This window comes from Babylonia areolata, chromosome 17, assembly GCF_041734735.1.
Source record: "Babylonia areolata isolate BAREFJ2019XMU chromosome 17, ASM4173473v1, whole genome shotgun sequence".
NCBI classification, from domain to species: Eukaryota; Metazoa; Mollusca; class Gastropoda; order Neogastropoda; family Buccinidae; genus Babylonia; species Babylonia areolata.
This window is the reverse complement of record NC_134892.1, coordinates 3407947-3423953: the sequence shown is the minus strand read 5'-3', so window position 1 is coordinate 3423953 and position 16007 is coordinate 3407947. Positions and strand designations below refer to the sequence as shown.

General features: G+C 32.9%; 1 protein-coding gene across 2 annotated transcripts in view; it reads left to right on the top strand.

Moving 5' to 3' along the window:
- LOC143291586 (uncharacterized) overlaps positions 1-16007 on the top strand; it is a 40648-nt gene that overhangs the window by 19630 nt on the left and 5011 nt on the right. Inside the window, exon 8 of one of the 2 annotated variants that reach the window (XM_076601518.1) lies at positions 9347-9821. The exons of the other annotated variant lie outside the window; for it this stretch is intronic. The gene's annotated coding sequence lies outside the window, so the exon portion shown is untranslated. Of the gene's footprint in view, positions 1-9346; positions 9822-16007 lie in introns of those variants that run through there. 2 annotated transcript variants of the gene reach the window in all.

The window sequence follows — 16007 nt, the reverse complement described above, 5'->3', positions numbered from 1 at the left end:
GTATTTTCTTCAGTTTAACGTCTCTTCACTATAAGTGGTTTTAGACGGAAAGGAGTAAAGTAGTGTATAAAGGAAAGGGAATGCATGTGAATATTAGTGTAAAAAATTTTTTTTTTTTTAAAGTTCATGTTATGTATCAGAGGAAAAGTATATTATAAGAAAAAGTCTAAAGAGGTTGTGGTGTGTATTGAATGAGTTGTCATGGGAAGGAGAATATGTATATGCATATCAACAAGTATTAACCTACAAACAATGAAAATATAAATAACAGTATTAAATATAATACATCAAAGGAGGATACCAACTGGACTGGAGTTTAAAATTTCTGAAAACATTCTATATCGCTGTGCTGATTTTCTCATTTTGACATAATGGTGGGAAGTAATAGTGACTAAATTTAGGAAGTTTATCTCTCTTAACATTTAGAGATTGAAGTGCTAGCAAATGATAGTTATGATTCGCCAGATGTTGCACTAAGTGATCACAGTTTGTACCAATAGATTGACAGTTCCACTGAAAACACATTTAGGTTGTTGTCGACCGTCATTGCTCGAGAAATTTCAGTGATTGTCTCTTGTTGATCACAGTTCCAGAAAGTTAACTAATTTAACGGAACACAAAAAATATATTAAACTAAATAATAACACTAATAATAGATAATTAAAAAGAATTGGTAGGTTATTAATCAATAAACTAAATGAGTATGTATGAATGATTACAGTGTTGAAAACAGATTAAAAAGTAGAACAGTTCACAGCAGAGCATCCTGGTGTTCACGTGGGAATAAATCAAATCTGAACACAAGTAAACGTTTTGCCAGTATCAATACGAATACCAGTCTATCAGGCTGCTGAATGGGTTAAGATAAGATAAGATAAGATAAGATAAGAATAACTTTATTATCTCCAACTGGAGAAATTGGGTGGTGCATTATCACAACATAGACAAGTAAACAACATGGGGACCATAACTGTAAAAGCCAACAACAACCCCTACAAATATTACGAAGATACAAATGTAAAAAATATCACATACATCGTTTCATACATATATCCACACACTGCAGGTAATAACTAGTATTCTTAATGTAAAAACAGAAAGAATTAAGAAACATTATTTGAAAATAATTATAATTATATAATTATAACTCTACCATGTGGGCTGGGGGAAGGCGTGGTAGGCATGATGTACATAGTGTGTGTGTGTGTGTGTCTAGTTTTTTACTACATTTTGTATGTCTAATAAAGAATAAAAACTTTCAAATTGAGTACTACTTTTTGTGTCATGAAAGAACAAAAAATCAAGTGTCTCTGAATGACAGGAGTGTACACAGACTGAGCTGTCTTGCATGCAAGCCTTGGTGTGGATCTTCTGCTGGAACCATCCTGAAGCAAGCATCTCTGTAGCGTGTAAAGTGCTAATTGTCTGAGATGCCACCATGCTGACAAAAAAAAAGAAAAGAAAAAAAAAGCAGCATGATAATGATAACAATCTTTTATTCAAAGCCCCTTACTGAAGGGGGTCACATTATAAGAAGATAAAGAAAAGAACATGACACAATGAATCGCCATCACAAGTCCAACAAAATAGCTAATACAGAATTCAACGACATTCTTATGTTTTATGTTAACAAAGCGTTTTTGTAAAGCACCTAGAGCAGATTTCTGGATAGTGTGCTATATAAGTATCCATTATTATTAGTATTATTATTATTATTATCTGTCTATTATAATCAATGTGCAGTATAGTAGGCTATGTTTATAATTATATTCAAATAATGTTTCTTAATTCTTTCTGTTTTTACATTAAGAATACTAGTTATTACCTGCAGTGTGTGGATGTATGTATGAAACGGTGTATGTGATATTTTTTTACATTTGTATCTTCGTAATATTCGTAAAAGCTGTTGTTGACTTTTGCAGTTATGGTCCCCATGTTGTTTACTTGTCTCTGTTGTGATAATGCACCTGACCAAATTTCTCCAGTTGGAGATAATAAAGTAATTCTTATCTTATCTTATATTTGTGCTGTGCGGAGACACGCGAGCACAATCTTTTGGGATAATTTTAGGTCTTGTGCAAATGTGTGTGTGTGTATGTGTGTGTGTGTGTATGTGTGTGTGTGTGTGTGTGTGTGTGTGAGTACATTTCTTAAAAGAAATTCTGTTTAGAGTCCCATCACACATACTGGTGATTGTAGACATCTGATTAAAGTACTGATTTTTGCATTTCAGTGTTATCATAAAAAAAAGTACATAGAAGTAGGTAGGAGAGGAGGGGGAGATGAAGGTGAGTTGGGGGAAACAGGACAGATGAACGGTGGAATCAAAGGTGAACATTTGAAGCAAAATGAAGATTACTTAATGGACTTGGTAAAAGGGGAGTCATTATTCTAACAGGAGAAACAAACAGTAATGAATGTAAAAAAGTCAGAAACATCAATGTTCCCAGTGACTATATATGACACACTTTCATGATGGTAAGGTTTTATTAACTCAGTCAAAAATTCTATGCTGGATTGTAACATCTCAAAAACAAATGTACTTGATATTTAAGCAATATTCATTAATGGGTTATGTGATGTGTGTATGTGTGAATATATGTTTGTGGTCGAGAATCTTCTTGACTCATTTTGGTATACCTAATGAGTCTATGTATCGTCCTGTTTCGGGTGTGTGTATATGTGTTTTCTTCAGTTTAACGTCTCTTCACTATAAGTGTTTTTAGACGGAAAGGAGTAAAGTAGTGTATAAAGGAAAGGGAATGCATGTGAATATTAGTGTAAAAAAAAAAAAAAAAAAAGTTCATGTTATGTATCAGAGGAAAAGTATATTATAAGAAAAAGTCTAAAGAGGTTGTGGTGTGTATTGAATGAGTTGTCATGGGAAGGAGAATATGTATATGCATATCAACAAGTATTAACCTACAAACAATGAAAATATAAATAACAGTATTAAATATAATACATCAAAGGAGGATACCAACTGGACTGGAGTTTAAAATTTCTGAAAACATTCTATATCGCTGTGCTGATTTTCTCATTTTGACATAATGGTGGGAAGTAATAGTGACTAAATTTAGGAAGTTTATCTCTCTGAACATTTAGAGATTGAAGTGCTAGCAAATGATAGTTATGATTCGCCAGATGTTGCACTAAGTGATCACAGTTTGTACCAATAGATTGACAGTTCCACTGAAAACACATTTAGGTTGTTGTCGACCGTCATTGCTCGAGAAATTTCAGTGATTGTCTCTTGTTGATCACAGTTCCAGAAAGTTAACTAATTTAACGGAACACAAAAAATATATTAAACTAAATAATAACACTAATAATAGATAATTAAAAAGAATTGGTAGGTTATTAATCAATAAACTAAATGAGTATGTATGAATGATTATAGTGTTGAAAACAGATTAAAAAGTAGAACAGTTCACAGCAGAGCATCCTGGTGTTCACGTGGGAATAAATCAAATCTGAACACAAGTAAAAGTTTTGCCAGTGATCAATACGAATACCAGTCTATCAGGTTGCTGAATGGGTTAAGATAAGATAAGATAAGATAAGATAAGATAAGAATAACTTTATTATCTCCAACTGGAGAAATTGGGTCAGGTGCATTATCACAACACAGACAAGTAAACAACATGGGGACCATAACTGTAAAAGCCAACAACAGCCCCTACAAATATTACGAAGATACAAATGTAAAAAATATCACATACATCGTTTCATACATATATCCACACACTGCAGGTAATAACTAGTATTCTTAATGTAAAAACAGAAAGAATTAAGAAACATTATTTGAAAATAATTATAATTATATAATTATAATTGTACCATGTGGGCTGGGGGAAGGCGTGGTAGGCATGATGTACATAGTGTGTGTGTGTGTGTCTAGTTTTTTACTACATTTTGTATGTCTAATAAAGAATAAAAACTTTCAAATTGAGTACTACTTTTTGTGTGTCATGAAAGAACAAAAAATCAAGTGTCTCTGAATGACAGGAGTGTACACAGACTGAGCTGTCTTGCATGCAAGCCTTGGTGTGGATCTTCTGCTGGAACCATCCTGAAGCAAGCATCTCTGTAGCGTGTAAAGTGCTAATTGTCTGAGATGCCACCATGCTGACAAAATAAAAGAAAAGAAAAAAAAAGCAGCATGATAATGATAACAATCTTTTATTCAAAGCCCCTTACTGAAGGGGGTCACATTATAAGAAGATAAAGAAAAGAACATGACACAATGAATCGCCATCACAAGTCCAACAAAATAGCTAATACAGAATTCAACGACATTCTTATGTTTTATGTTAACAAAGCGTTTTTGTAAAGCACCTAGAGCAGATTTCTGGATAGTGTGCTATATAAGTATCCATTATTATTATTATTATTATCTGTCTATTATAATCAATGTGCAGTATAGTAGGCTATGTTTATAATTATATTCAAATAATGTTTCTTAATTCTTTCTGTTTTTACATTAAGAATATTAGTTATTACCTGCAGTGTGTGGATGTATGTATGAAACGGTGTATGTGATATTTTTTACATTTGTAGTTTCGTAATATTCGTAAAAGCTGTTGTTGACTTTTGCAGTTATGGTCCCCATGTTGTTTACTTGTCTCTGTTGTGATAATGCACCTGACCAAATTTCTCCAGTCGGAGATAATAAAGTAATTCTTATCTTATCTTATATTTGTGCTGTGTGGAGACACGCGAGCACAATCTTTTGGGATAATTTTAGGTCTTGTGCAAATGTGTGTGTGTGTGTATGTGTGTGTGTGTGTATGTGTGTGTGTGTGTGTGTGTATGAGTACATTTGTTAAATGAAATTCTGTTTAGAGTCCATCACACATACTGGTGATTGTAGACATCTGATTAAAGTACTGATTTTTGCATTTCAGTGTTATCATAAAAAAAAGTACATAGAAGTAGGTAGGAGAGGAGGGGGAGATGTATGGTGAGTTGGGGGAAACAGGACAGATGAACGGTGGAATCAAAGGTGAACATTTGAAGCAAATAGAAGATTACTTAATGGACTTGGTAAAAGGGGAGTCATTATTCTAACAGGAGAAACAAACAGTAATGAATGTAAAAAAGTCAGAAACATCAATGTTCCCAGTGACTATATATGACACACTTTCATGATGGTAAGGTTTTATTAACTCAGTCAAAAATTCTATGCTGGATTGTAACATCTCAAAAACAAATGTACTTGATATTTAAGCAATATTCATTAATGGGTTATGTGATGTGTGTATGTGTGAATATATGTTTGTGGTCGAGAATCTTCTTGACTCATTTTGGTGTACCTAATGAGTCTATGTATCGTCCTGTTTCGGGTGTGTGTATATGTGTTTTCTTCAGTTTAACGTCTCTTCACTATAAGTGTTTTTAGACGGAAAGGAGTAAAGTAGTGTATAAAGGAAAGGGAATGCATGTGAATATTAGTGTAAAAAAAAAAAAAAAAAAAGTTCATGTTATGTATCAGAGGAAACGTATATTATAAGAAAAAGTCTAAAGAGGTTGTGGTGTGTATTGAATGAGTTGTCATGGGAAGGAGAATATGTATATGCATATCAACAAGTATTAACCTACAAACAATGAAAATATAAATAACAGTATTAAATATAATACATCAAAGGAGGATACCAACTGGACTGGAGTTTAAAATTTCTGAAAACATTCTATATCGCTGTGCTGATTTTCTCATTTTGACATAATGGTGGAAAGTAATAGTGACTAAATTTAGGAAGTTTATCTCTCTTAACATTTAGAGATTGAAGTGCTAGCAAATGATAGTTATGATTCACCAGATGTTGCACTAAGTGATCACAGTTTGTACCAATAGATTGACAGTTCCACTGAAAACACATTTAGGTTGTTGTCGACCGTCATTGCTCGAGAAATTTCAGTGATTGTCTCTTGTTGATCACAGTTCCAGAAAGTTAACTAATTTAACGGAACACAAAAAATATATTAAACTAAATAATAACACTAATAATAGATAATTAAAAAGAATTGGTAGGTTATTAATCAATAAACTAAATGAGTATGTATGAATGATTATAGTGTTGAAAACAGATTAAAAAGTAGAACAGTTCACAGCAGAGCATCCTGGTGTTCACGTGGGAATAAATCAAATCTGAACACAAGTAAACGTTTTGCCAGTGATCAATACGAATACCAGTCTATCAGGTTGCTGAATGGGTTAAGATAAGATAAGATAAGATAAGATAAGAATAACTTTATTATCTCCAACTGGAGAATTTGGTCAGGTGCATTATCACAACACAGACAAGTAAACAACATGGGGACCATAACTGTAAAAGCCAACAACAGCCCCTACAAATATTACGAAGATACAAATGTAAAAAATATCACATACATCGTTTCATACATATATCCACACACTGCAGGTAATAACTAGTATTCTTAATGTAAAAACAGAAAGAATTAAGAAACATTATTTGAAAATAATTATAATTATATAATTATAATTGTACCATGTGGGCTGGGGGAAGGCGTGGTAGGCATGATGTACATAGTGTATGTGTGTGTGTGTGTCTAGTTTTTTACTACATTTTGTATGTCTAATAAAGAATAAAAACTTTCAAATTGAGTACTACTTTTTGTGTGTCATGAAAGAACAAAAAATCAAGTGTCTCTGAATGACAGGAGTGTACACAGACTGAGCTGTCTTGCATGCAAGCCTTGGTGTGGATCTTCTGCTGGAACCATCCTGAAGCAAGCATCTCTGTAGCGTGTAAAGTGCTAATTGTCTGAGATGCCACCATGCTGACAAAATAAAAGAAAAGAAAAAAAAAGCAGCATGATAATGATAACAATCTTTTATTCAAAGCCCCTTACTGAAGGGGGTCACATTATAAGAAGATAAAGAAAAGAACATGACACAGTAATCGCCATCACAAGTCCAACAAAATAGCTAATACAGAATTCAACGACATTCTTATGTTTTATGTTAACAAAGCGTTTTTGTAAAGCACCTAGAGCAGATTTCTGGATAGTGTGCTATATAAGTATCCATTATTATTATTATTATTATTATCTGTCTATTATAATCAATGTGCAGTATAGTAGGCTATGTTTATAATTATATTCAAATAATGTTTCTTAATTCTTTCTGTTTTTACATTAAGAATACTAGTTATTACCTGCAGTGTGTGGATGTATGTATGAAACGGTGTATGTGATATTTTTTACATTTGTAGTCTTCGTAATATTCGTAAAAGCTGTTGTTGACTTTTGCAGTTATGGTCCCCATGTTGTTTACTTGTCTATGTTGTGATAATGCACCTGACCAAATTTCTCCAGTTGGAGATAATAAAGTAATTCTTATCTCATCTTATATTTGTGCTGTGTGGAGACACGCGAGCACAATCTTTTGGGATAATTTTAGGTCTTGTGCAAATGTGTGTGTGTGTGTGTGTGTGTGTATGTGTGTGTGTGTGTGTGTATGAGTACATTTCTTTAAAGAAATTCTGTTTAGAGTCCATCACACATACTGGTGATTGTAGACATCTGATTAAAGTACTGATTTTTGCATTTCAGTGGTATCATAAAAAAAAGTACATAGAAGTAGGTAGGAGAGGAGGGGGAGATGTATGGTGAGTTGGGGGAAACAGGACAGATGAACGGTGGAATCAAAGGTGAACATTTGAAGCAAATAGAAGATTACTTAATGGACTTGGTGAAAGGGGAGTCATTATTCTAACAGGAGAAACAAACAGTAATGAATGTAAAAAAGTCAGAAACATCAATGTTCCCAGTGACTATATATGACACACTTTCATGATGGTAAGGTTTTATTAACTCAGTCAAAAATTCTATGCTGGATTGTAACATCTCAAAAACAAATGTACTTGATATTTAAGCAATATTCATTAATGGGTTATGTGATGTGTGTATGTGTGAATATATGTTTGTGGTCGAGAATCTTCTTGACTCATTTTGGTATACCTAATGAGTCTATGTATCGTCCTGTTTCGGGGGTGTGTATATGTGTTTTCTTCAGTTTAACGTCTCTTCACTATAAGTGTTTTTAGACGGAAAGGAGTAAAGTAGTGTATAAAGGAAAGGGAATGCATGTGAATATTAGTGTAAAAAAAAATAAAAAAAAGTTCATGTTATGTATCAGAGGAAAAGTATATTATAAGAAAAAGTCTAAAGAGGTTGTGGTGTGTATTGAATGAGTTGTCATGGGAAGGAGAATATGTATATGCATATCAACAAGTATTAACCTACAAACAATGAAAATATAAATAACAGTATTAAATATAATACATCAAAGGAGGATACCAACTGGACTGGAGTTTAAAATTTCTGAAAACATTCTATATCGCTGTGCTGATTTTCTCATTTTGACATAATGGTGGGAAGTAATAGTGACTAAATTTAGGAAGTTTATCTCTCTGAACATTTAGAGATTGAAGTGCTAGCAAATGATAGTTATGATTCACCAGATGTTGCACTAAGTGATCACAGTTTGTACCAATAGATTGACAGTTCCACTGAAAACACATTTAGGTTGTTGTCGACCGTCATTGCTCGAGAAATTTCAGTGATTGTCTCTTGTTGATCACAGTTCCAGAAAGTTAACTAATTTAACGGAACACAAAAAATATATTAAACTAAATAATAACACTAATAATAGATAATTAAAAAGAATTGGTAGGTTATTAATCAATAAACTAAATGAGTATGTATGAATGATTATAGTGTTGAAAACAGATTAAAAAGTAGAACAGTTCACAGCAGAGCATCCTGGTGTTCACGTGGGAATAAATCAAATCTGAACACAAGTAAAAGTTTTGCCAGTGATCAATACGAATACCAGTCTATCAGGTTGCTGAATGGGTTAAGATAAGATCAGATAAGATAAGAATAACTTTATTATCTCCAACTGGAGAATTTGGTCAGGTGCATTATCACAACATAGACAAGTAAACAACATGGGGACCATAACTGTAAAAGCCAACAACAGCCCCTACAAATATTACGAAGATACAAATGTAAAAAATATCACATACATCGTTTCATACATATATCCACACACTGCAGGTAATAACTAGTATTCTTAATGTAAAAACAGAAAGAATTAAGAAACATTATTTGAAAATAATTATAATTATATAATTATAACTCTACCATGTGGGCTGGGGGAAGGCGTGGTAGGCATGATGTACATAGTGTATGTGTGTGTGTGTGTGTCTAGTTTTTTTACTACATTTTGTATGTCTAATAAAGAATAAAAACTTTCAAATTGAGTACTACTTTTTGTGTGTCATGAAAGAACAAAAAATCAAGTGTCTCTGAATGACAGGAGTGTACATAGACTGAGCTGTCTTGCATGCAAGCCTTGATGTGGATCTTCTGCTGGAACCATCCTGAAGCAAGCATCTCTGTAGCGTGTAAAGTGCTAATTGTCTGAGATGCCACCATGCTGACAAAATAAAAGAAAAGAAAAAAAAAGCAGCATGATAATGATAACAATCTTTTATTCAAAGCCCCTTACTGAAGGGGGTCACATTATAAGAAGATAAAGAAAAGAACATGACACAAGTAATCGCCATCACAAGTCCAACAAAATAGCTAATACAGAATTCAACGACATTCTTATGTTTTATGTTAACAAAGCGTTTTTGTAAAGCACCTAGAGCAGATTTCTGGATAGTGTGCTATATAAGTATCCATTATTATTAGTATTATTATTATTATTATCTGTCTATTATAATCAATGTGCAGTATAGTAGGCTATGTTTATAATTATATTCAAATAATGTTTCTTAATTCTTTCTGTTTTTACATTAAGAATATTAGTTATTACCTGCAGTGTGTGGATGTATGTATGAAACGGTGTATGTGATATTTTTTACATTTGTAGTCTTCGTAATATTCGTAAAAGCTGTTGTTGACTTTTGCAGTTATGGTCCCCATGTTGTTTACTTGTCTATGTTGTGATAATGCACCTGACCAAATTTCTCCAGTTGGAGATAATAAAGTAATTCTTATCTTATCTTATATTTGTGCTGTGTGGAGACACGCGAGCACAATCTTTTGGGATAATTTTAGGTCTTGTGCAAATGTGTGTGTGTGTGTGTGTGTGTGTGTGTGTGTGTGTGTGTGTGTATGAGTACATTTCTTTAAAGAAATTCTGTTTAGAGTCCATCACACATACTGGTGATTGTAGACATCTGATTAAAGTACTGATTTTTGCATTTCAGTGTTATCATAAAAAAAAGTACATAGAAGTAGGTAGGAGAGGAGGGGGAGATGTATGGTGAGTTGGGGGAAACAGGACAGATGAACGGTGGAATCAAAGGTGAACATTTGAAGCAAATAGAAGATTACTTAATGGACTTGGTAAAAGGGGAGTCATTATTCTAACAGGAGAAACAAACAGTAATGAATGTAAAAAAGTCAGAAACATCAATGTTCCCAGTGACTATATATGACACACTTTCATGATGGTAAGGTTTTATTAACTCAGTCAAAAATTCTATGCTGGATTGTAACATCTCAAAAACAAATGTACTTGATATTTAAGCAATATTCATTAATGGGTTATGTGATGTGTGTATGTGTGAATATATGTTTGTGGTCGAGAATCTTCTTGACTCATTTTGGTATACCTAATGAGTCTATGTATCGTCCTGTTTCGGGGGTGTGTATATGTGTTTTCTTCAGTTTAACGTCTCTTCACTATAAGTGTTTTTAGACGGAAAGGAGTAAAGTAGTGTATAAAGGAAAGGGAATGCATGTGAATATTAGTGTAAAAAAAAAAAAAAAAAAGTTCATGTTATGTATCAGAGGAAAAGTATATTATAAGAAAAAGTCTAAAGAGGTTGTGGTGTGTATTGAATGAGTTGTCATGGGAAGGAGAATATGTATATGCATATCAACAAGTATTAACCTACAAACAATGAAAATATAAATAACAGTATTAAATATAATACATCAAAGGAGGATACCAACTGGACTGGAGTTTAAAATTTCTGAAAACATTCTATATCGCTGTGCTGATTTTCTCATTTTGACATAATGGTGGGAAGTAATAGTGACTAAATTTAGGAAGTTTATCTCTCTAACATTTAGAGATTGAAGTGCTAGCAAATGATAGTTATGATTCACCAGATGTTGCACTAAGTGATCACAGTTTGTACCAATAGATTGACAGTTCCACTGAAAACACATTTAGGTTGTTGTCGACCGTCATTGCTCGAGAAATTTCAGTGATTGTCTCTTGTTGATCACAGTTCCAGAAAGTTAACTAATTTAACGGAACACAAAAAATATATTAAACTAAATAATAACACTAATAATAGATAATTAAAAAGAATTGGTAGGTTATTAATCAATAAACTAAATGAGTATGTATGAATGATTATAGTGTTGAAAACAGATTAAAAAGTAGAACAGTTCACAGCAGAGCATCCTGGTGTTCACGTGGGAATAAATCAAATCTGAACACAAGTAAAAGTTTTGCCAGTGATCAATACGAATACCAGTCTATCAGGTTGCTGAATGGGTTAAGATAAGATAAGATAAGATAAGAATAACTTTATTATCTCCAACTGGAGAATTTGGTCAGGTGCATTATCACAACATAGACAAGTAAACAACATGGGGACCATAACTGTAAAAGCCAACAACAGCCCCTACAAATATTACGAAGATACAAATGTAAAAAATATCACATACATCGTTTCATACATATATCCACACACTGCAGGTAATAACTAGTATTCTTAATGTAAAAACAGAAAGAATTAAGAAACATTATTTGAAAATAATTATAATTATATAATTATAATTGTACCATGTGGGCTGGGGGAAGGCGTGGTAGGCATGATGTACATAGTGTGTGTGTGTGTGTGTGTCTAGTTTTTTACTACATTTTGTATGTCTAATAAAGAATAAAAACTTTCAAATTGAGTACTACTTTTTGTGTCATGAAAGAACAAAAAATCAAGTGTCTCTGAATGACAGGAGTGTACACAGACTGAGCTGTCTTGCATGCAAGCCTTGGTGTGGATCTTCTGCTGGAACCATCCTGAAGCAAGCATCTCTGTAGCGTGTAAAGTGCTAATTGTCTGAGATGCCACCATGCTCACAAAATAAAAGAAAAGAAAAAAAAAGCAGCATGATAATGATAACAATCTTTTATTCAAAGCCCCTTACTGAAGGGGGTCACATTATAAGAAGATAAAGAAAAGAACATGACACAATGAATCGCCATCACAAGTCCAACAAAATAGCTAATACAGAATTCAACGACATTCTTATGTTTTATGTTAACAAAGCGTTTTTGTAAAGCACCTAGAGCAGATTTCTGGATAGTGTGCTATATAAGTATCCATTATTATTATTATTATTATTATTATCTGTCTATTATAATCAATGTGCAGTATAGTAGGCTATGTTTATAATTATATTCAAATAATGTTTCTTAATTCTTTCTGTTTTTACATTAAGAATATTAGTTATTACCTGCAGTGTGTGGATGTATGTATGAAACGGTGTATGTGATATTTTTTACATTTGTAGTTTCGTAATATTCGTAAAAGCTGTTGTTGACTTTTGCAGTTATGGTCCCCATGTTGTTTACTTGTCTATGTTGTGATAATGCACCTGACCAAATTTCTCCAGCTGGAGATAATAAAGTAATTCTTATCTTATCTTATATTTGTGCTGTGTGGAGACACGCGAGCACAATCTTTTGGGATAATTTTAGGTCTTGTGCAAATGTGTGTGTGTGTGTATGTGTGTGTGTGTGTATGTGTGTGTGTGTGTGTGTGTGTATGAGTACATTTGTTAAATGAAATTCTGTTTAGAGTCCATCACACATACTGGTGATTGTAGACATCTGATTAAAGTACTGATTTTTGCATTTCAGTGTTATCATAAAAAAAAGTACATAGAAGTAGGTAGGAGAGGAGGGGGAGATGTATGGTGAGTTGGGGGAAACAGGACAGATGAACGGTGGAATCAAAGGTGAACATTTGAAGCAAATAGAAGATTACTTAATGGACTTGGTAAAAGGGGAGTCATTATTCTAACAGGAGAAACAAACAGTAATGAATGTAAAAAAGTCAGAAACATCAATGTTCCCAGTGACTATATATGACACACTTTCATGATGGTAAGGTTTTATTAACTCAGTCAAAAATTCTATGCTGGATTGTAACATCTCAAAAACAAATGTACTTGATATTTAAGCAATATTCATTAATGGGTTATGTGATGTGTGTATGTGTGAATATATGTTTGTGGTCGAGAATCTTCTTGACTCATTTTGGTATACCTAATGAGTCTATGTATCGTCCTGTTTCGGGGGTGTGTATATGTGTTTTCTTCAGTTTAACGTCTCTTCACTATAAGTGTTTTTAGACGGAAAGGAGTAAACTAGTGTATAAAGGAAAGGGAATGCATGTGAATATTAGTGTAAAAAAAAAAAAAAAAAAGTTCATGTTATGTATCAGAGGAAAAGTATATTATAAGAAAAAGTCTAAAGAGGTTGTGGTGTGTATTGAATGAGTTGTCATGGGAAGGAGAATATGTATATGCATATCAACAAGTATTAACCTACAAACAATGAAAATATAAATAACAGTATTAAATATAATACATCAAAGGAGGATACCAACTGGACTGGAGTTTAAAATTTCTGAAAACATTCTATATCGCTGTGCTGATTTTCTCATTTTGACGTAATGGTGGGAAGTAATAGTGACTAAATTTAGGAAGTTTATCTCTCTGAACATTTAGAGATTGAAGTGCTAGCAAATGATAGTTATGATTCACCAGATGTTGCACTAAGTGATCACAGTTTGTACCAATAGATTGACAGTTCCACTGAAAACACATTTAGGTTGTTGTCGACCGTCATTGCTCGAGAAATTTCAGTGATTGTCTCTTGTTGATCACAGTTCCAGAAAGTTAACTAATTTAACGGAACACAAAAAATATATTAAACTAAATAATAACACTAATAATAGATAATTAAAAAGAATTGGTAGGTTATTAATCAATAAACTAAATGAGTATGTATGAATGATTATAGTGTTGAAAACAGATTAAAAAGTAGAACAGTTCACAGCAGAGCATCCTGGTGTTCACGTGGGAATAAATCAAATCTGAACACAAGTAAAAGTTTTGCCAGTGATCAATACGAATACCAGTCTATCAGGTTGCTGAATGGGTTAAGATAAGATAAGATAAGATAAGAATAACTTTATTATCTCCAACTGGAGAATTTGGTCAGGTGCATTATCACAACATAGACAAGTAAACAACATGGGGACCATAACTGTAAAAGCCAACAACAGCCCCTACAAATATTACGAAGATACAAATGTAAAAAATATCACATACATCGTTTCATACATATATCCACACACTGCAGGTAATAACTAGTATTCTTAATGTAAAAACAGAAAGAATTAAGAAACATTATTTGAAAATAATTATAATTATATAATTATAATTGTACCATGTGGGCTGGGGGAAGGCGTGGTAGGCATGATGTACATAGTGTATGTGTGTGTGTGTGTCTAGTTTTTTACTACATTTTGTATGTCTAATAAAGAATAAAAACTTTCAAATTGAGTACTACTTTTTGTGTGTCATGAAAGAACAAAAAATCAAGTGTCTCTGAATGACAGGAGTGTACACAGACTGAGCTGTCTTGCATGCAAGCCTTGGTGTGGATCTTCTGCTGGAACCATCCTGAAGCAAGCATCTCTGTAGCGTGTAAAGTGCTAATTGTCTGAGATGCCACCATGCTGACAAAATAAAAGAAAAGAAAAAAAAAGCAGCATGATAATGATAACAATCTTTTATTCAAAGCCCCTTACTGAAGGGGGTCACATTATAAGAAGATAAAGAAAAGAACATGACACAGTAAATCGCCATCACAAGTCCAACAAAATAGCTAATACAGAATTCAACGACATTCTTATGTTTTATGTTAACAAAGCGTTTTTGTAAAGCACCTAGAGCAGATTTCTGGATAGTGTGCTATATAAGTATCCATTATTATTATTATTATTATTATTATTATCTGTCTATTATAATCAATGTGCAGTATAGTAGGCTATGTTTATAATTATATTCAAATAATGTTTCTTAATTCTTTCTGTTTTTACATTAAGAATACTAGTTATTACCTGCAGTGTGTGGATGTATGTATGAAACGGTGTATGTGATATTTTTTACATTTGTATCTTCGTAATATTCGTAAAAGCTGTTGTTGACTTTTGCAGTTATGGTCCCCATGTTGTTTACTTGTCTATGTTGTGATAATGCACCTGACCAAATTTCTCCAGTTGGAGATAATAAAGTAATTCTTATCTTATCTTATATTTGTGCTGTGTGGAGACACGCGAGCACAATCTTTTGGGATAATTTTAGGTCTTGTGCAAATGTGTGTGTGTGTGTGTGTGTGTGTATGTGTGTGTGTGTGTGTATGAGTACATTTCTTTAAAGAAATTCTGTTTAGAGTCCCATCACACATACTGGTGATTGTAGACATCTGATTAAAGTACTGATTTTTGCATTTCAGTGGTATCATAAAAAAAAAAGTACATAGAAGTAGGTAGGAGAAGAGGGGGAGATGTATGGTGAGTTGGGGGAAACAGGACAGATGAACGGTGGAATCAAAGGTGAACATTTGAAGCAAAATGAAGATTACTTAATGGACTTGGTAAAAGGGGAGTCATTATTCTAACAGGAGAAACAAACAGTAATGAATGTAAAAAAGTCAGAAACATCAATGTTCCCAGTGACTATATATGACACACTTTCATGATGGTAAGGTTTTATTAACTCAGTCAAAAATTCTATGCTGGATTGTAACATCTCAAAAACAAATGTACTTGATATTTAAGCAATATTCATTAATGGGTTATGTGATGTGTGTATGTGTGAACATATGTTTGTGGTCGAGAATCTTCTTGACTCATTTTGGTATACCTAATGAGTCT